At 37.5% G+C, this 20,980-nt stretch overlaps 1 long non-coding RNA gene across 1 annotated transcript in view; it reads right to left on the bottom strand.

Annotated features, from left to right (window-relative positions):
* The window catches only part of LOC123023858, a 47,241-nt gene extending 44,247 nt beyond the window's left edge, over positions 1-2,994 (bottom strand). Inside the window, exons 1-2 of the long non-coding RNA XR_006414825.1 lie at positions 2,118-2,994; positions 149-242 (exon numbers count right to left, since the gene is read on the bottom strand). This is a non-coding gene — a long non-coding RNA (uncharacterized LOC123023858). The remainder of the gene's footprint in view (positions 1-148; positions 243-2,117) is intronic.
* Positions 2,995-20,980: the final 17,986 nt, after the last annotated feature.

The following is a 20,980-nucleotide window of genomic DNA, read 5'->3' as shown; positions in this document are numbered from 1 at the left end:
AAACAAGTCAGGTAGAAACTCATACCATTCCTCATTTAGAAAAAAGCAAAGATTTTACTTATTTATTACCTGCATGAATTAATTCATGAAGGGGGCTATCTGATGCACACTCACACAAGAGTAAGCTGTACTTAACAGTGTCATTTACCTCTGAGTCATCATGGATAGGATCAGGCTGTGAGTACTGGAGCATTCTCCTTTCTACTTTTCTTCCAGTTCTTTCTATTTCTTGCAGTTCCAGCCTAGTGATAATATTGAACATATCAGCTTCTCTGAAATTGCTTTCAAATGATTTCTCAGTTAAATCACATCTGACATAACTGGCAATCAGATATGGTTAATGAGCACAGCTATTATTTATATATAAATATGTTGTCTTGGCATTTTTTTCCTTTTTAGTCACAAACATTGGTGAGACTTTATTTTTAACTATCTGCCTGCTTGAGTTCTTATTTATTGGCTTCCAACATGTTTTTACTATATTTGTACCCTATGATATTGAATGAATATTCTATCTTCTCTGTATCAGTACCAATAAATAATATAATTTGTGTTAAGATTATATATTTCATATTTTGGTGACAATTTTAAATCTATCCAGTGGCTTAATATACATTTCTGCATCTCCTTTTTTGAAGATATTGACAAATCCTAAGAATCTGAAATGTTCAGATGGTGGAACTATAGGAATGAAGGCTCTCCTTCCTTACTTCCCTTAGGGTGCAATCCAGTGCCCAGTGCCCTCAATACACATAGCCACAAATACAGAGGCTTATTCATATTCAATGCATAGAGAGAGCTATGGCTGCAGTGGTCTTTCCTGCGGCCAAACTTCATGTCCTGCCTTTCATCTAATTCACCATTTTCAGCAGTCTAGATGAACTAGTGGGGGGGTGGGGGAAGGAGGGAAAATGCTGCCAAGATATGCCAAAAACCATCAACCCCAACCTCCTCCCCTCTCCAGCCTTCTATTACGCCCCTCGTGCTTCTCCTGGAGACCAATCCACAACCTCAGAGAGGCAACCAGAGTGGTTCATTCCATACCAGCTGTGAGGGGGGACGGTTGGGGCAGGGGCTTGAGTGCCATCACTGAGGTCACTGATTCCAGGTAATCCTGTGCTGTCCCCAGACAGTGTCAAGAAACAATAGAACCATAGAAACCATAGAACCTGTTGCTAGCAATGCAATGTAACAAAGCATACCTAACAGGTGACAGAGAATTAGTCAACCACCATTTACAATCTTTGCTTTTTTCCTACTGAAATAAGGCATTGTTAAAGCTCTGCCACCCTTAACATGTGAAGACATTCTCGGAGTTGGTACAAGCAGACTGTGGAAGTGATATAGATCTCTAACTGCACTGAGAGTGCACAATGCAGGAAACCTGGGGTGTTCCAGGGGCAATGCCAGTCCACATAATCCTCTTTCATGGGTTGAAAGTTCAGAGACCTGCACTGAGTTTGAATCCGATCAATATGTGAAGCTGGGGGCATGGTCCATGAGTTCAATGCATTGATAGCAAATACCTTATTGGCACAGGTCTAGTTGGAAATTCTATGCCAAGTGAATTTGGATGCTTTTATCCAGTGTTTAAATCTTGGAACACAGTGGTAATGATTGGGAGAATTTCATTTACTGCACATTTTAATGTTGATTTACCTAATTTGCATATTCAAACCAAAATATGAACTGAAACTCACTCTTTGAAATTTACACTTTTCCGGATTTTCCAATGAAATTCTCCAATTAAAACATTGTACAAAAGTGCCTACATTAAGGAAATATAAACAACAGCAATTTTTAATTGTGTGCTAATGCAGCGTATTGACACCTCCTGGCCACTAGGTACAAAACAAACATACAAACAAACTTTTTGGGGAGGCAGCTAATGGGTAGGAATGCCTTTATTATTTTTTTAAATGAAGATTATAGGTGGTTTTATTGTGGTTTTAAGTTGGGGTTGAGAACTCATGCCAAAGAAATATTTATGGATCACAAATTTTGCATTGTTGTCTATTGTTAAGCTTATATTCTAGCTGGATTTAAGTGGCAAGTTTATACTTTTTGTCAGACACATTCAGTAGTATTTATTAATAAAGAAATGTATGATATCTTACACAGGGTGCTTTCTTTTTCCAGTGGGACCAGCAAGGTGAAGAGTAGGAATACAGAGATTTTGTTTAATCTAGTCTGCTTTGGAGATTGTTAGGAAACATTCCACTGTGTGCTTATTGATGAAATTGGATTTTTCCCCCTACAGAAAAGTACACAAAAGAACTGCTGCAATTTATATAACTTTTACTTTCACTTAACTTTTAATATTTTTCTTAGCTCAGGGTACAATCAATAAGCAGAGCATAGAAAAAGCAGAATTAGACAGCAGAAGCTGCAGAGATTAATAAAAAGTTGTGTGTGCATTTTAAACTCATATATAGTGTGTGAGTTTGGATGTATATATATCCAATAACTTTTGTATGTTCCTACTTCTAAGTTTATCTATGATTTCGGAAAGTCGAGAAATGATCTGTAAGTTCACATGAATTGGAAGATGGTGGTACAAGGCAGAATCTGAGGGCTGGATTCATAGATATTTGAAGCCAATTGAATCCTGTTTGGATTTTTCCAACATCTCTAGCAGGGCACAGGGCTAGAATAAGAGGAGGAGGAGGAGATGCCAATGCTGCCAGGTTCAAAAGAAGAAAAATGGAGAGAGAACTAGCTAACGGGCAGGGGCAGATTGGACTGGCAAGAGCAAAAGCAAAGAGCAATGGCCCTGCATGGCTCAGGCAGCATGGAGGTGGAGAGCCCATTGGTAGTACTATGCTGAGGGTGCACTTCATCTGACTCGGGGTGCCTGTGAAAACACAAGATAACCCAGCAAGGAAAACAGAAGGGAAATGGATTCTTCTAGCTGTTGCTTGCAAAGCCCCTCACTCTCTGAAAGCAAAGCCTGTGCAAAAATGTTCTAAATGTGCCAAAATGCTCAGCTGATGTAAAACATTGGACTGTGTACATACCTATGTACACTTGTATCATTCAGTACTTTGAGGACTGGGGATGATAATTCTCTTACTGATGGATAGACTTGATGCTCAATGATAAGAAATAGAGTTCTAGTTCACCTAAGAGATGTGTACATGATCATGCACTTCTCTGTATTGTATTACGTTGTAAGGCCATAAACACTGAAACCTGGCAAACAAGTCACTATCATTTGATGTGACCGAACTGGAATCACCCACACTGTGTGCTAAAGTGACAGCCCCAAGCCTGTTTGAAGCTTTGAAACCTCTTTCATCTCACAATCCTGGAAATTTCTCAGAGGGATAAACATGACAACAAGCGCTCCTGCCTTCAGATTATTTTACTAGTCTAACTCAACAGACGCAAAATACACCCTTCCATCTCTGTCAGTTTGAGCAATAGCCCATTGGAGTATGGATTGCTAATCCTTGACTATAACATTTAGGCTGTTGCTAATTAACAGAGTTAAGGATAGTCAAGTTTCCTTCTGTGCAGAGGACAGACCTCTGTTTAAAAGTGTGCTTGTAAAGCCAGGTTTTACAATAAAAAAAAATAAAGAAAGGCATAAATCTTGAAGTTGCCTCTCAGCAGCATTCACCTGGTGAGATTTGTTGCCCTTCTGTTTAAATGGTAAAGAGTGTTTCCAAATGTGGACCTATTCACATGAATTTTGATATGCAATATTTGTGTGACTCTTTCTTTGGGAAATGGATAAATGGCCAATTTAACAGGACTACATACAGCTACCTGTTGGACCTCATATATAGGGAGCAGGCCTACCACACAGTTCCTTCTAGACCTAGAAAAAGAAGGAAGTGTAATATTGGTGTTGTTATATGTACGTATGTATGCATGTATGTATGTATATAAAATAGCATATACAAAATACTTACAAATCAGTGTTTGCTTTGGTTTCTTTGGCATTTCCAAAGTGGCTACCCTAATATGGAAGTTTAATGCTATCGAGTTTCATGCTAAAGAGAAATGGGAACAAAAAAATGAGGTGCACATATTGCTCACAGAGGGCTTTCAAATTCTCATCTGGCCTGAGCAATTCCAGATTTTCACTAACAGTTTACTTTTCATTAAAAACTTGTGTGAATTGGGGTGTTCAAGTGGCAAGAAATACATCTTTCCCAACCAGCCTATATAAGCTTTTTTCATTATTTGAATTACTCAGTTGTAAATAACTTATAAAAGACAACTTGTAAATAAAAATAGTTATCTCCCTCCCCTGGTTTGGTATTATAAGTGCAGTTTTCTAGCCATTTCCCCCAATACAAATATTTGAATCTAAGATAATATGTAAATCCCCTCAAGAGGATGAATGTTCAGATAACCAAAGAAAAATGCTGTAGGCAAAGGAAGAGTTATCAGAATACGGAGAAAAGGCATTGAGCAAGAAGCTAGTGTGGTGCTTCCATTCATCTAGGCTGCATTTCATGCTGTCTAGTGACATGCATTATTTATTTTCCCAATTGCAGCAATATAATGTGTTTATGGTTTGTTATAGTTCAGAACCTGTATACTGTTCTTTCCATTGCAAAAAATAATTGCAACTCAAGGTGTTATTTCTTTGAACATCTCAAGAACACAGCCACATTGCCTTCTATGAGAGTTAATACATGTCACTATTATATTGTCCTTTTCCCCTACTTGTTTAAAATTTATCAGATGTATACTCCCATGAGTACTAGAGGAAGGTGTGCCATGGCTCACCGTATTTAATCACATTTTTGGGCGTTGAAAAAACAAACAAAACAAAAACTCAGAAAAACGACAACACATGCACACACATGCACGTTTTTGTTACATATTCTCTTATATAGTGGAGAAAAAAGTGTTACTTCATCACAGTTTCTCAATCCATGTATTTAAAATTAATTTTCAGATAGCCCAATCCATATGTCCACAGATAAAGATGAAAAAACTGTGTGTGTGGGGTGGGGGGGATAAATATTTTTAAAGGTACTAATATTCTGCATGGTGATGCAGTCCTACTCAGTGAGGACTTTGACCATTAAAAGGAAGAAATTCTTCCATTCTTAGGTCTATTATTATCATGTTTTACTATTAAGAGTTTTTCTGCATCCAAATATATAAAAGGTCTCTGGTTCTCTGTTTATTTGTTTTATCTCCTATTGGAGGCAAATCACAGACCATCAGATTAACAGCACCTGAAGTAACCCAACTAACTCTAAAAAAATACTTTGAAGCATTCAGAATTTGATGATTTCTTAAAACGTTGCCATTTACCTCTTTAGTGGTAGTTTTCAAAGAAAAACAGGGTCACCATTTGCAATTTATCTCTAGATTTATAGGACTGAAAAGTTTTCAAATCTGACCTGACAACTGTCAGTTATACATCACCATTAAATATTAAATGTCAGATGCTGTCAGATATTAAATATCATTGCACTTTTCTATCAAAAACAATAAGATAATAGAGGCCATTGCATGTCAAATATCTATCAAATTACTATCTAATATTAAATAATAGTGCATGCTAACCATAAACTTCCTTTGGAGACAATGTTCCAACCATGTTACAGAGGTTCATAGAGCTGAGGAACACACCTTATCTTCTGTGCAGCAACAACAGAATATGGGGGGGAGGGGTAGTAGGACATACTAGCTCAGATCTTCAGTTTTTACTCTGTGAATGGAAGGAACAAAACCCCAGCTCACAGCCCAATCCTTGATGTTCAGCTCTCCACGACCGTTACGTCCTTGCATGGAGTCATCTCTCATCATATTAGGGAAGATTATTCTGTCTACAGAGCAAAGTGTTAGAATCCAGACTACAGTCAGATTGCAGTAGGACATGATCAGACCCTACATATGATCGATCAAACATGTCCCAGAAGAGTCTTCAATATGTATCAGTCATTTGACAGTCATATTTTTGGTTCCTTGTAATATACTATTGAATATCAGGTATCAGCACTTGCGCACTACCAGATGTTAAATACCATTGTAAGCCAGCTATCAAATGCTACACAATCAGATATCATTGTGGGTCAAATACAAATGTAAAACATTCAAGCACATAAAGAGTATTTGAGCAATGCTGGGCTTGAATCACTAAGGATAATTTTAGGGGACATTTTTGCTTCAGTTCTAGGAGCAACATGGATTTATTAAGTAAATATGCATAGAAATAGGTTGTCTGTTTTAATAATGTTCTTTGGGATTAACCCATTTCCATAGATGTTTGCATGCTTCTTTTAAAACTCAGTCACCGGTTGCCTATTTTTAGTCTCTTGCCAATATCCTTCCCTGCTTTTGGCATCTGTTCAAACCTTAAATTGACCTTAAATTCCTTCAACATCGTCATTTTGCCATTCAAAAACCCCATGTTGAGTAGAATACCTGACGAGGCTCTGAGCTGACAGCTCTATGCACACAGAGGAGGTTTCCCTACCTGCAGCCCTCATGTTATTACTACATGAGTACGCAACATGACATCTGGTGTGGAATCTGCCATTATAGATGACTTTTCCCACTGCAGCCACCTCCTGGCTTTCCTCTTCAGATCTGGCCATCCCTCTGCACTGTGTGAATGTTCCAAAGCATATGGCATAATTAACAATTCACTTCTTTAACTGCTAAGTTAAAATTCACAAATTTGACATTTTTGCAAACTCCAGGACAGGCCAGAAATGCTTGATTTGCAAAGCCTTACATATCCTAGATAATATATCAAACATAAAATTGTATTCTTCTTATACATTAATAGGCTCAGTTGTGAACATCAGTTAGGTCAGTATGAGCCAATAGCTTGAAAGACATTGTCATAGTAAGTATTTGACAATTAGTACATAAAAGTAAAGATAGCCTAAGGCTCTAAACAGCTCTGCTTTCTTTCTTTTTGTTTTAAGAAAAACTCAAAGCCACAAATCTACCTGGAGAATCAGCACTTTATCTCCCCATTTGTATTTAGATGTGAGACAATATTGAACTTAAAAAAACATACTTTATGTAGCAGAACAGTGTTGTGGTTTAAGATAATATTTCTTTGTAGTACAACAAAGTCTGGATTTCAAAGTATACCCTTGGCATGCCAGTAGTAAAAAAAAATAAGATCAAATGCATCACAGTTCTGACCTATGTCAGTTATGTAGGATTACATTTTTGACATGTATACTTTTCAAAAAATCTGCTAAGATGTAAAGCACCTGAACATTCCCTAATTTATTTTCTGCTTGTGATATAGTCCTGCGGAAGTAAATATTTATCCTTCAATGTTTATAGATCAATGCTGTTGAAAGATTCTCCTTCTCTAATATTTGCAAGCCTGTCAATTTTACTCCATGATTGACCATGATCCCCACAGAGAAATTTATGCCCTAATCCTAATTTATTTCAGTGGGAGAGTTATGCAACTATTTAAACTTTTTCCCATTAAAATCAGTGGGACATAAACACTCTGAAGCACTTCTTTTTCCCATGACTCTAATTAAGTGGGGCAGTGCATGCCAATTAATCCAACTATTATATTCAAAAGGGAGCTCTTGCAACCTCGATTTGGTCTGCATCACTTCCTTAGCAACCAGAGAAAGAGATGCAATAGGCAGTTCTTGTGTCTGTGTGTTGGCCAGTATGTCCCAGAGCATGCATGTCCTAGAGGAAAATGCTTTTCAGCAGCCTGTGGCAACTTAAAGATTAGTAATATTTTCCTGCATCAAGTAGCATCTTCTGAAGCAGGATCTTTCTGTAGAAATGAGTGTGTCGATCAGTTTGAAAATAATGTAGATCTGATAGGCAACATCTGCAGTCACATGTGCATCAAGTTCACCTGCTATCGACTTCAATTGTGCAGTAGTAAAATAGCAGCACAAGGCAGAGAATATTCCATTTGCTTGTGCAACAGAGTTGCTATACATTCCCACATCCCTTTCCTACCCACTCTAATTTAAACAAAGTTAAAGTATTGGTGCCATGACATCATTCTGTTGGTATTGCTAGGGTACAAGAAGTAGTGCCAGAGTAGGGCACAGGAATAGCGCCAGAAAAGGGAACAGGAGCTGCAAAAATGCATTAAAAGGGTAGCACTAGAGGATATTGAAACATGGAGGCTGGGGTAAAACACCCTCCAATATTCCTTTTTACCTAAACTTCTTGAGTAAAATGGTGCCATAATACTCATGCACATGTCTGTCGCCTGGCAAGCAATAAGACTAGTTGACACTGATATCTATTTTATTTACTATTAAGTACAATCCACCCTTTAAACAAGGTATTACTATAGCTCCAATAATTTTGAGACACTGCCTGTGTGTAACTGGAGCTGGTAGATGTCTATTTTTCACAAAGGAAATTATATATATATATATATATATATATATATATATATATATATTCTCATCTTGACTTGTGCAACAATAGTTCCTCCCAAAGGTTAATGAGGCTATAGCAAACCTTTTAAAAGTCAATTTTTTTGTCTCACTTTCACGTTGACAAAAATGACAGTGCACAATTTCACCATATTTTAAAGACATCATTATATGCATATGTTTGCCAAACCCAGAGGGAAGAAAACAGCCTTTGGAGCTCAGAAGCACGTGAAATTACTATTTTGAGTGATACATTGAAACTGTACTTCATTAAACATTGACCGCTGTTGTGACTACTGGGGAGTGAGACTTGAATGAATTCATAATAAAAGCAATTTTATGTGGATGTGAAGAAAACTGGTAATTATTAAGTGAACAGTAATGAACACCTTGCCATCAGAAGATGGATGATAAGAAACTGTAGTCAATACCCCATTAGCAAGTCCATTATAACCTTGGAATGGAAAAATACTTTATTGTGGAATTGTAAGTGAATTTTAACAGCTGAATAAATGTGTGCAGTAATGTATGGCTACAGAAGCTAAATAAATGAGTTTCACAAATTTTTGTACAGCAAAAAGAAAAAATAGCTAAGTCATTCTGAAGCATATTATCATGCCCTTCTTTATGGTTACTTGTACTGTTGTAGTTAGCATTATATCAGTGTTCCAGTTTTTAAGTTGTTGAGTAAGATTACTTCATCCTCCAATGCATCCTTAGAGCATGGTTCTAAAAGTGATTTCCTGAAAATAATGGGCGTTTTGCAAATGTCATACTAATTGGTAGATCAGAGTTTCTGGATCCCTATTCTAATGGTGGCTTTGGAGACGTAATTTAAATTAGTAGAAGTAACTTAAGAACTGTCACATGGTGGGACTTAGCTCTAAGTAAATATGCATATGATTATGCTGCAAAGAGCTATCTAGTCTAGCCTTCTAGTCTGCCTTCAAAAGTGGCCAACAAGATGTCTCAAGAAGTTCTTAAGAAAGCAAGATAAGAGATAAACAACTCTTTCTGTGTGCCACTGGCCTCTGGTAATCTCAGAGGGAATAATGATAGACATGCTCATCATGAGTTTGGCATCTAAAGCTTGAGTCTTTCACAGTCTCTGGTGCTTACTAATTACGTGTATTATATCACACAGAACTTTTATTGTATGAACTAACTAATTAATTTCAGTGAATGCCTCTGAGTTAAGAGGGAAAATTCTTTCTATTCAGTAATTCCACAGCAATTAATTACACATCTGGTAAACTATATGATTGTTATTCCATAACTGGGATGCCCTTCCCTGGAGTTTCCTTAAAGTTTGAGCTGGAGTGTTCTACAATACTTTCACACTGGAACTTGCATTCAATCACTGATTAAGCAAATAGGAGCTACATGAAGACTGGATTACTGCAGTGTGCCATGTGTGGGACTGCACTTAAGGATGGTTCAGAAGCTGGAGCTAGTGCAGAATGCAGCAACCTGGCTGTTGGAAAGAGTTACACTTTGTCAGCGAATATTCAGCTGTGTTGCCAGGGAATTGCACTGGCTTTCTGATCACTACTGGGCCCAGCTTAAGGGTTGGTTCTGCTGCATGAAAGACTTTCAAACATGGGTATCTGAGTCAGTGCTCTGTTGTTAACCTCCTGCCCCATTACTGAGGTCTCCAGATGGAATGTCCCTGGTGGTCTACATGGCCTCACTGGAACCCACCCAGTAAAATGCCTTCAGTGCAGCAGATCCATTTCTGTAGATTCTGGAGATTAGGCAGGCACCAACACAGCCTCCTGAAAAAGCTTTTACTTCGAGGAGACTTCCTGGCCTAACCAGACATTTTTATTGATATGGCTTTATTGGTCTTATTTTTAATGCATTGTTTTTATTCTTTGATTTTTATGTTTTATTGTGCACTGCTCCAAAATCTTCATCCTGGAATATAAAGCAGCATACAATCCTGTAAGTAAGTAAGTAAGTAAATAAATAAATAAATTACATTTTAATCAGAAGCAAATTTTAAGGTGCTGTCAACAATGACTAGAAATGATGATATTAAATGCAGGAATGGAAAGGGCTCAAAGATGCCTTCTGATGAGATTGCGTAGAAAACAGCTATTCTTTGAAAGAACTGAATCAAAGTCACCTGGCATAGAAAGTCTCCTCTTCTCCTCCCTTTTTGTTCCTTTAAATGTTATTGCCCATCCTAAGTGGTAGGAGTGCAGCAAGTCAAACAAGCAATAATGAATTAATTATTATTGATTATTCTAAATGTGAAATCTCTTTTATTGAACTAAAGTTCTACACAAGTGTTGCACAAACTGAAACCAGGTCTATGTTGGTCCCAAAAGGTGCAAACTGGGTAATTTATGGTCAAAACTGAACTAAAATGGTTTTCTCATCCTTTCCCACAGCAGAAAAAGGAAAAAAGGAAATATCATTGCAAAACAGTGCCAAGCTGTATAGTAGTAACATTCCTTGGATGTTTCAAGGAATCTGTCTTATGGAATGAATACAACAAACCTTTGTCATGGTTGAACTCCCTGAAATTAGTATTTAGAAGCACACTGCCTCTAAAATATTACAAGTTTTTTTTAGCTATCATGGATAAAACCATCAATAAACCTGTTATCCAAAATAGCAGCTAATCTAAAAGCCATCTAAGCTGTGGCTTTCAACACATCTTCTAGCAGAAAATTCTGTAAATTAATGTGTGTAGTGTAACAAAGTGCTTATTTTGTGTCCTGAAACTATTGCCAATCTATTCCCTTGGCTGATCCTAAATTTTGGGATGGATGTTACAAAATAATATGCTGAAAACTGAATATAAGCTTCCTTAAGCTCTGTAAATGAAAAGCAGGAAAGAAATGCAATATAAAGAAGTGTGAAAAATTTGACTACATCCTGCTTTAATCCAGCAATAAAAATTATAACAAAAATAGAAAATACTGCATCAGAATACTTTGGATTGAAGTAAGAAGCTGGTAGCTGATGTTAAGTATTCTGATGTTATATTTTTAAAGCAAAACTTACTAGATTAAAAACTTTGCCTTTTTAAGGTTCTTCAAAACTATAATGCAACCTGAGTTAAAGACTTCAATTTTGTTGTTGTTGTTGTTGTTGTTAAAGATAATTGATACATTTTGTTTTAAAATAATTTTATGTTTCTTTCATTTCTTGTACATCTTCAGCTCTCACAGATGGACTAGATACTGAACCTTCAGCTTCCAGGAATCTCACACAAAATTACTTTGTAAGTTTTAAACCTGAATAAACCAAATATCTCCATATTCAAGGAATACACTTTGTTTCACTTTTTCAGATTTATCATTGTGAAATTATGAGCAATGAACATGTTTTAGGGTACGATGCTATGCATGTTTAGACAGAAAGTAGTCTTACAACTCCTATCATGCCCCAGTGAGTCATTATCCATACTGTGCCCTTACTCAGTCTTTGTAGATGTATGTCCTTAACAAACGGAAAGGAGTGATTTTATTACAGTTTAATATTAAATGAATGGAGAATGGACCAAGATTTTATTCTGGTTTTATGAGTTCCATCACTATGCATTTTAGAAAGAGCTGTTTTCCTGATTACATAGTCTGAAGTATGTCATCATAGTGCCAGATGTTAATTGCATTATTCTTTTTACAGTAATGGGAGATTATATGAAACTGATTAAAGTTAAGGAAATAGCAGAAATGAACACTAAGAGAAAAATAATATTTTTCTCTAGAACTGTTACTGCTCCAATTCCTTTTCCAATTATTTTCCCTTTATATGTCTTATCTGCTTTGATCTAAGCACTAGATGAATCTTTGAAAAACATAGCCCCTCTATAGGATTACTCTCAAGCTCTTTTTCAGATCACCTTTTTTCCAAAGCAGCCATCTTGTGTGTGATTCCAACATTTAAGTAGTTTAGATTATTATTTGACTTTTGCACTGCCACTACATGTCCTTATTCACACAAACACAAAACTTCTGTATGCACACATCTAGTGACTGCCACGAGTCTGAGGGTCCCTTTAACCATATAAGGTGCACAGAGAGAGGACTGTGGTACAGAAGAGTCTCATGAAAGCATTCTACAAAAATATGATGGAAAAAAGGAATGTTCTGATACATGAATAGTCTTACATAGGGCTGCATGGGAGATCTTTATATAGAAATGCCCCTGGAAGTATTATAATTCATAGTGAAAAACACTGGACAATTTCAGGAAGGGAGAAAAAAATCATAGATAACTGCAGGCACTCTGTTTCTGTCTATGCGCTTTCACGATCTCAAGTGAAAGAACTGCCAGTCCTGACATAGCACTTGAATGGTACCAATTGAAGGCCAAACATTGCAAGTGTAAAGAGGAGGAAGTAAAGAGTCAAGACAAACAAGTTTGGTACAAGCTTGAGCTACGTTTATTTAAAAGGGAGACCTGCAAAGTGAAGACTAGTCTGGGTTCCTAACCATACCAGGTCCTTGCTTGTTGCATTAAACATCCAACTCCTGAGAGGCAGCACCTGTTAATCACCAGTCCTGTGACTTACACCATTTTGGTATAGGGAGGTAAAACATACACATTGTCCATTGTGCCAATCAAGGCAGTGTTCCAAAATTCCTATTTCCTCTAACAGGCAACCAGAAAAGTTCACACTTTTTAAAGGGATGGAGGCAGGGAGGAAAGCCCAAAAATAAAAAAAGACTGGGTATAGAGCTGTAGCAGCAATTTTGCTAACCCCTACTCAGTAGCAAAGTTTCAGAATGTTCAGAGATAGCAAATGGGATCAAACGAGCTTGTTAAAGTTCATGACTTTCAAACTCCTTTGGAGGAAAGATTGTAATAAAAAGTTAAGATGATAGTAGCTTACATAAAATCTAATATTTAATACAGTTCTTCAGTTTCAAATATTTGATGTTACACTGAGGCCAAAATGAACCTGTGAATCACAGAAATTAATTCAGTGACCTTGACTTTCTTCCAACTTTGCCCATGGTACAGAAGTACCAAGGTTAGATCTATCTGCCACAAAATTCTACCACACTTGTGGTACTTTTTGGGGAAATAATATTTTGGCCAAGCCCCTGTTCACACTGTTGGATGTACTAAATTACAAGAAAACCAGACCAGCTGCTAAATATTTGGATTAATATGAACCAATATACCTGAATTGGTGAGGTGGAATCAGTTTAAGTAGCTTTAATAAATTGCAGCATAATTCATCTGTTAGAACATTTGTCATAAATCAAAACTTGTCCTGTTTGATTGATGAAACTTCAACAAGGAAAGGTGTAGATAAAGGGGGTTCACTGACACTCAGACCAAACAGGGATGTCAGAGAAATGGGTTTAGGATCAGTTTTTATTGGCACTTACCTAGTTTGCATTTTCTGTGCCAAGCACAAGCTTAAACACAGTCTTCAGTCAAAGTCTATACATTTCTGTACTTGCAGGGAATGTGATTTGTGGACCCCCCCCCCCAAAAAAAAGCCTAAATCAAAACTTGTTTTGGATTTTATGGAGTGTATGGCTGAGTGAATAGTATACATTTTTAAAATAAATAAATAAAATCAAGCACAAAATATGATCAACAGCATACTATCACTTGGAAAAGAGCACGCATACTTTTGAAAAAATGTGCAAAAACATGCTTTGATCAATGGGAGGACATTCTGTACTTTTTGAAGATATGTATTTCTTATTCTTATTACATTGCATTTATATCCTGCCTCCTTTCCTCTTGTGAAGAACTCAAGGCAGCTTACGTAGTTCCATGTGATCTTCACAACAAGCAACTTGAGAGATAAGTAGAGCTGAGAGTTTGTGACTGGCTTGAAGTCACTCAATGAGCTTCATGGCGAAGTGGTAACCAGAATCTGGACCTCTTGGGTCCCCATTTCAGCACTCCTACTGCCACATGTGCATCTGTAGGAAAATATACATGGAAAGGTACACATCTGAAAAGAAATCAAAAATTCCAATCTAATGCAGACATGGGATGGATGGTATTGCAGAGCTTCAACCGGCTCAAGTTTTTTCCTTTAACTATATCCCTACCACGTAGATCCACTAGCTTTATGGATTTCCTCGTTCCCATGAGAAATTTTGAAGTTATCTGGTTGGTCATTGTGGGAAACAAGGCAATTGTCTAAATGGAGCATCATCCTAATCCAGCAGAGATACTCTTGCAATCTTAATTTCACTACATGCCAAGTTAACTTACTGTACACCATTCGTAGAATATTTTTCTTCTAACAGTTGAAACCATTCAACTATTACAGTCATTATTTCATTCAGATCAATGTCATATAGGTTTTAAACTGTTTTCTTTTGCAACACAGATTGTTCTTGGGATTGGTGCATTACTGGTGCAATATTCTATATGCCCATATAACATAAAAATAACAAACAGTGATTGGCTTGGGTCATGGGTAACAATGCAATGCAAAACTATGAATTAACCCCATAGGAAGCAATGGGATTTACTCCTAGGTGCAACTGACATTGTGCTCCCAGTTTTGCAGTCAATATTGTCCTTTAAAATTGAATAGAAACCATATTCCCGTTCAAGATCTTCAAAGAGGAACTCTCATTGACTTTTTCCAGTACATATTGTTTTAAAAATATAAATCAATTAAACAGTTAAAATCCCAACAAAGTGTTTAAAAATGTATTTGCTTAGTAGCCTTAAATTTGAATTTTTTATTCAAAAATTATAACAGGGAAACTATGACAGTTTAAGTGGCATCAATCATACTACATTTGTGGCTGTTTCATGCTCTGCCACTACATTTGTAACTTTGTGTTTGTGTGTGTGTGCGCGCGCGCGCGTGCGTGCGTGCGTGCGTGCGTGTTCAGAAACCTAGCTCTTTCCCATATTCTCTCTCATAGGCTCTCTCTTTCTCTCTCTCTCTCTCTCTCACACACACACACACACAATTTGACTGCCTAAATTGTCTCACTATGAATGTGCAATTGTCTCACATTTGCACCCCATAAAGGTCACATTATGGAACTGGTAAAATTGTATAGACTGACTGAGTTGTGACCACAGTTGTTCTCCCAGGAAGATTGATAGCATTCCAAGAATCCATGTTTGATCTCATTTATTGTGATAGCATCTGGACCAATGGTCTTTGCAAAATAAGATCAATTGCTAGGGAAAAAAAGAAAGAAAATTTTGATGGAAAGTTTTATAAAGCTGCAAACAGGAACAGCTTAGCACTTATGGCAAAATATCAGGCCAAAGAAATCACTGAGCCAACAGAGTAGCAAGAACTTGTCAGATCTGATATTGCAGGACTTTGACATAACCCAGGGAGGTTACATTATCTTCAACAGATGTTGCCACGCCTACAAGCTTCCTTAGCTTTTCAGCCACATATTCACATCTATATATCTTCACAGAGTATAGTGAACCCAGCCAAGAGTGGAGAGACTTGTTCAATGGAATTCTTTAAGCATTAATGACAAGCATATGGTTTTAAGCATATTTACCCAGAATAATCGCCATGAAATGTGATGGAACTTCCTTGCAAATAAATGTCTTTAGGATCATGACGTTAGAAATTAAGAGATGGGTAGAGAGACTTGTTCTGCCCTGCAGAGGAAGGCAGGACGCGCTCCAATGGAGCAAAGCTCAGGGAACCAAGGTTCCATTTAGATGCCAGGAACCACTTCCTGACAGTTAGGACCCTGAGGGCTTCGACCCTGAGGCCCCATCGCTGAGGATGTTCAAAGATAGGTTGGATATGCACATGGTGGGCATGTTGTGAGCGGAGCTGGCTGGTGCCGGAGGTCAGACTAGATGGCCCGGGAGACCTCTTCTGACTCACTCTGTTTCTATTTTTATAAATTCCATCTGACTTCATATATGCCACAATTATTAATATTAATTTTCATTGCCCTTTGGAAAAGAGCAGTCACTACTCAAATATGAGGTCGGCAGATGTAGGGCATGATAGCAGATGCAGATCCAAAGTTTCCACACAACCCTATTCATGTCTACTCAGAAGTAAGTCCCATTCAGGTTTAATGGGGCTTAGTCTCAGGTAATGGTTTGTGCATTGCCCTTTTATCCATATCTAAGTCCCACTGATTTTAATGGGGAAGGTTTGCATGCATGTGGGTGGGTGTGTGAGAGAGAAAGACAGAGAGACGAGTTCTTGAAATTAATGACAGAAGTGCACATTCCTTTCAGAGCATAGTTCATTTGGGAACATAGTAAGATGCCCTGTACTGAGTCATACCATTGGCTCTTCTAGTCCAGTATGACCATCACAGGCTGACAGCAGCTCTCCAGGTCTTGGGACACAGCACTTTCCCAGACTGAGACTGAGCCCTTCTGCAGAGAATTTATTCTAAGCATTGCTTCATCTGCACAAGAATCCAGAGCAGCTGTTCCCTGGTCCTCAAGGCATGAGTATCTCCCAGGTATTTTCCAGTAGAAAGCAATATAAAGTGAAAAATCATATTCCCAGTCATACAAAAACTTAGTTTCCACTGCCCAATTTTATTTTTTTGCAACTGCACCAAATGTGTCCAAGTGAACTTCAGAATCTACTCTTTTGTTGAAATGAATTGGCCAACTCTGAGTATATATCAGAACTGTTGTGCTTTCCCTCTTTTTCTCTCACACACCATACATGGGGAATGGAGAGGTGTGGAAAGTGGGTGAAAAAAGGGACTGGTGTGAAGGGAATGTTACAACGTTCAAAGAGTCTTAATTTTCTCAGTCACAAGACTGATGCCAGAAGGACTAGACAGTACATCTTATCCCAGTTGCATGAATTATTCTTAAAATTCTGATCATCAAACTGTTCATCAAAATAGAAAGTACATGCTATGGTAGCATATAAGCTAACAGAAATTCTAATTAAGTTAAGCATTAATATATTCTAGCATTCTTTTGAGGTATTTTCTTTTCTTTTCAGCCTTGCATTTGTTTAATCAGTCAGGAGTTAATCAAATCACTGGCTAGATATCCCTAATCACTAAGAGCTATAAAAGAATTCCATGTTCCTCACTCCAAGTGATTGCAATTGGATAGGTGGGTAAAAGCAGCTGAAACCTCTAGACCTGCTACTGAACATTTCTCTCCCAGATAGCTTTTCAACACAATGGGTGAGTTTGGAATACATTCATCAAAAGGCCAGGATTGTTGATTGATTGATTTATTTTTCATCTCAAGAGCCTTCGTAAGTTGCATTCAAATCACTAAGGAAAATCTGGTCAGAATTTCAAAGGATGTATGCCACTGGCACACCCATTTTAATTAGGTGTGGAGTCCCTGTGCTGGACAAGTTTCCATTCCTCCCATAGGAACAAGTGCTCAGCCCAAACTTGCACCTTGATTTATTTTTGTCTTGAGAAGCACAAATAGCTTCTGTGATTTGAGATGCTTCCAGATGGAAGGTGAAACATGTGACTAAAGGGAAAGGGCCTTCTCTCTGATGACATCCCAAGGGTTGAGTACTAACTGCAGAGATGCTCTCCTTACAGCTGCCTTATGGGCCCTTCTGAATCAGGCAGACACTGCTTATTTCCCTGATTGTATTCTAATTCCACTATTTTATATTCCTTAATATGAGTTCTTGCAGTTACATTTTAATTGTTTGTTGTTTTTCTAAACTGCTCCAGAAATATGATTTGAAGGGTTATATAAAACATACTTAAACTAAACATGCAACACTAAATAAATATAAGTATAAAATGCTTATTATAAATGAGCAACAATTAAAATGTAAAAAAGCACATTCTGAAAAGAACTACAAGATTCCTTGAGGAAGAATCCTCTAACTCAGCTAAGGAATTCTAGCTACCGCTCATATAGTGGAAGCCCAAAAATGTATAATATATGACAAGTAAATTTATAATCAGTTCTTGTTCTCTTTTATGGTAGCAGTCTCTCTCTTTCTCTCTCTGTCACACACACACACACACACACAAACAGCAGTGTGTCTTGGGGTTTTTTTTATTCCTGCAAAATTTAGCAGACCTAGAGATACTGAATATGCCTATAAATAATCTCAACATCAAAGAATATGAAACATGTCTCTTTTTGATTTTGAAATATTGTAGCTAGAAGTCATTCATTGGTAACAGATTAAGTGCTCCATCCTATACAAATTTAGATGGAAAAATGTCTTCAGATTGGCTGGTTGGGGAATCATATAAGCATAGAATGATAGAGTTGGAAGTGGTCAGAGGGCCATTGGATCCCAGTGAATTCAAGTGAAACCAGCTCGCTCAGATGGCTGACCAGTTGCATCTTGAATGCCTCCAGAGTGGGAGAGCCCACAGCCTCCCAAGGTAAGTGGGTCTATTCCTATATTTTATTTATTTATTTATTTATTTATTTATTAAAACATTTCTGCTCAGAGCATGTACTGCTCTGACAGTCAAGATTTTTTTCCCAATATTTAGCTGGAATCCCACTTCCTGTAGCTTGAACATGTTATTTCATGTCCTGCAATCCGGGATGATCAAGATGAGATCCTCTTTGTGAAAGCCTCTCAAGTACATCTAGAGTGCAAACATCCCTCAATTTCCCTCAATTTTCCCTCAATCTTCCCTCAATCTTCCCTCAATTTTCTCCTCTCAAGGCTAAACATGCCCAGTTCTTTCAATCTCTAGTCATAGGCCTTTGCTTCCAATCCCTGGATCATCCTTGTTGCCATACTTAGAACTCTTTCCAGCTTGTCTGCTTCTTTCTTAAATTGTGTTGCCCAGAACTGGACTCAGTACTTCAAATGAGGCCTAACTAGTGCTGAGTAATGCAGAACAATCCCAAAATCTTTCTCATTTGCAGTATTGTTGAGCCAAGTATCCCCCATCTTGTAACAATGCATTCAGTTTCTTTTTTCTAGATGCAGAACTTGACATTTGTCCCTACTGAATTTCATTAGGCAATTGTAGGCCCTTTTCTAGCTAAACTTGCAAGATTGTTACTTTTCTGCACTCCTAATCATATTTTCCTGAAACTTAATAGAGCAACCATGCATAGGACTGTGCTGTCAGAAGCTACAGAGATGGGCATCATCAAAGTACTGACATCACTGTAAAGTAGAAATGGGAAAACACTGGATAACCATCTACAATTAAGGGGTGGAGAGGTCCAAAACCAAATAGAACAGGTTTTCATTATGTGCCATCAAAGCCATTGCAGCAAAGTTGCCATATTGGACAACATAGCATAGCTCAGGCATACACACAACCTAAATGAGATAGATTTGTGCCTTGATAAAAACTGATGTATCTTCCTCCCCCAGCTGCACCCCTCAGAATTTTTTTAACACAGTTAAGCATTAGAGCAGCAAGCCACCTCCATCACCACTTATAAAAAGATTAATTCCTTTCCTACACAAATAAAATAATTACCCCAGGGAATCCATCTGCCACCAGTATGTAGAACTGCAGGTGAACACAGCAGTAGCTTAGCCTTTTGCTTTGCTTATAGGCAGATAATCAAATTTCATAACACATATAATTTAAAAAGCAGATGCACTTGGCTCTTAGGAGGAAATCTATATTGCAATATCCAGATTAAGCAGAGTTATTTGGCAAGATCTATGAAAAGGGAGAAGAATTCTTTACCCCATGCAGGTTACAGACATATGTACCAGGCGTGTTATCAATCTGAGGCTTGACTGAACTGAAGCTAAGGTGTCCTTAAACATTGCACCTCCAAAAACATACTGTGGCATCATTGTATGAATAGTGTTTTATTTTTATTTTATTTATTTATTTATTTAGAAAATTTCTATGCCGCCCCATTTGCCGAAGCCTCGGGGCGCCTCACAAATAAATCAATTAAAATACTATAAATTAACAATATAAAACAAGTTAACAATATAAACAATATAAGTGTGTGTGTGCATATATAATGTGTATGTATATACATACACACATGCCAAAGCAATTGCCACGATAGCATAATCAGGTAGACCCTGAATCTCTGAAGGATGTGGGTAACCACAATAAGAATCTATTTTTAATAAAGAAATTTGCAGAACAGGAAAAATGTTTATTATTTCTTATCAAACAGTTCAGCTTCCATTATCATCCTTGACAAATAGTCCTAGGCTTCTAAGCAAGGCACCCAGATTACCAGTCTTAGAATGTTAGTGCTAGGAGGGTGCTAGGCAAGAGAAGGGTGCAAGAGAAGTTCAGGAGATGGTCTTATTCCCCAAGTCTGGGCCATTTGGGGTCAATGTGTCCATTCCATAAATCCAGATGTTCCAAGAATTACTAGTTTAGTTAGCTGATCTGTAGGAAATACAGCCATGTCTCAAAGTTCTTCAAGTTCATTAAATTTAGTTTTAGTTTTAGTAACTGGAAGATTTGAAAAATAAATAGCACAATTGCTCCAGAGTAGAGAAAAACTAGAAGGAAATCAGGTTGTTACAGGAAACAATATGTATTAGTGTCACAATAGCCAGCCAAGCTTATTTTCCCATCTGCTAGCCATTGTTTCGCATCAAAAGGAGAAGTACTTTGCTGTTACATCAACCTCCAGATCTCTGCAAAACTAGTGACAAGAGAGAAAACAATGAATTAATGAATTCACTAGAAACTAAGCAACCATTTCCTCATTTCCTGTGCATCCACTGGCATGCAAATTTGAAGAAAAGGTAGTGGAAA

Source organism: Varanus komodoensis, unplaced genomic scaffold, assembly GCF_004798865.1.
Source record: "Varanus komodoensis strain SLA01 unplaced genomic scaffold, ASM479886v1 scaffold21, whole genome shotgun sequence".
In the NCBI taxonomy this organism is placed as follows: domain Eukaryota; kingdom Metazoa; phylum Chordata; class Lepidosauria; order Squamata; family Varanidae; genus Varanus; species Varanus komodoensis.
Note: the sequence above shows the minus strand (reverse complement) of the source record. Positions and strands in the feature narration are given on the sequence as shown.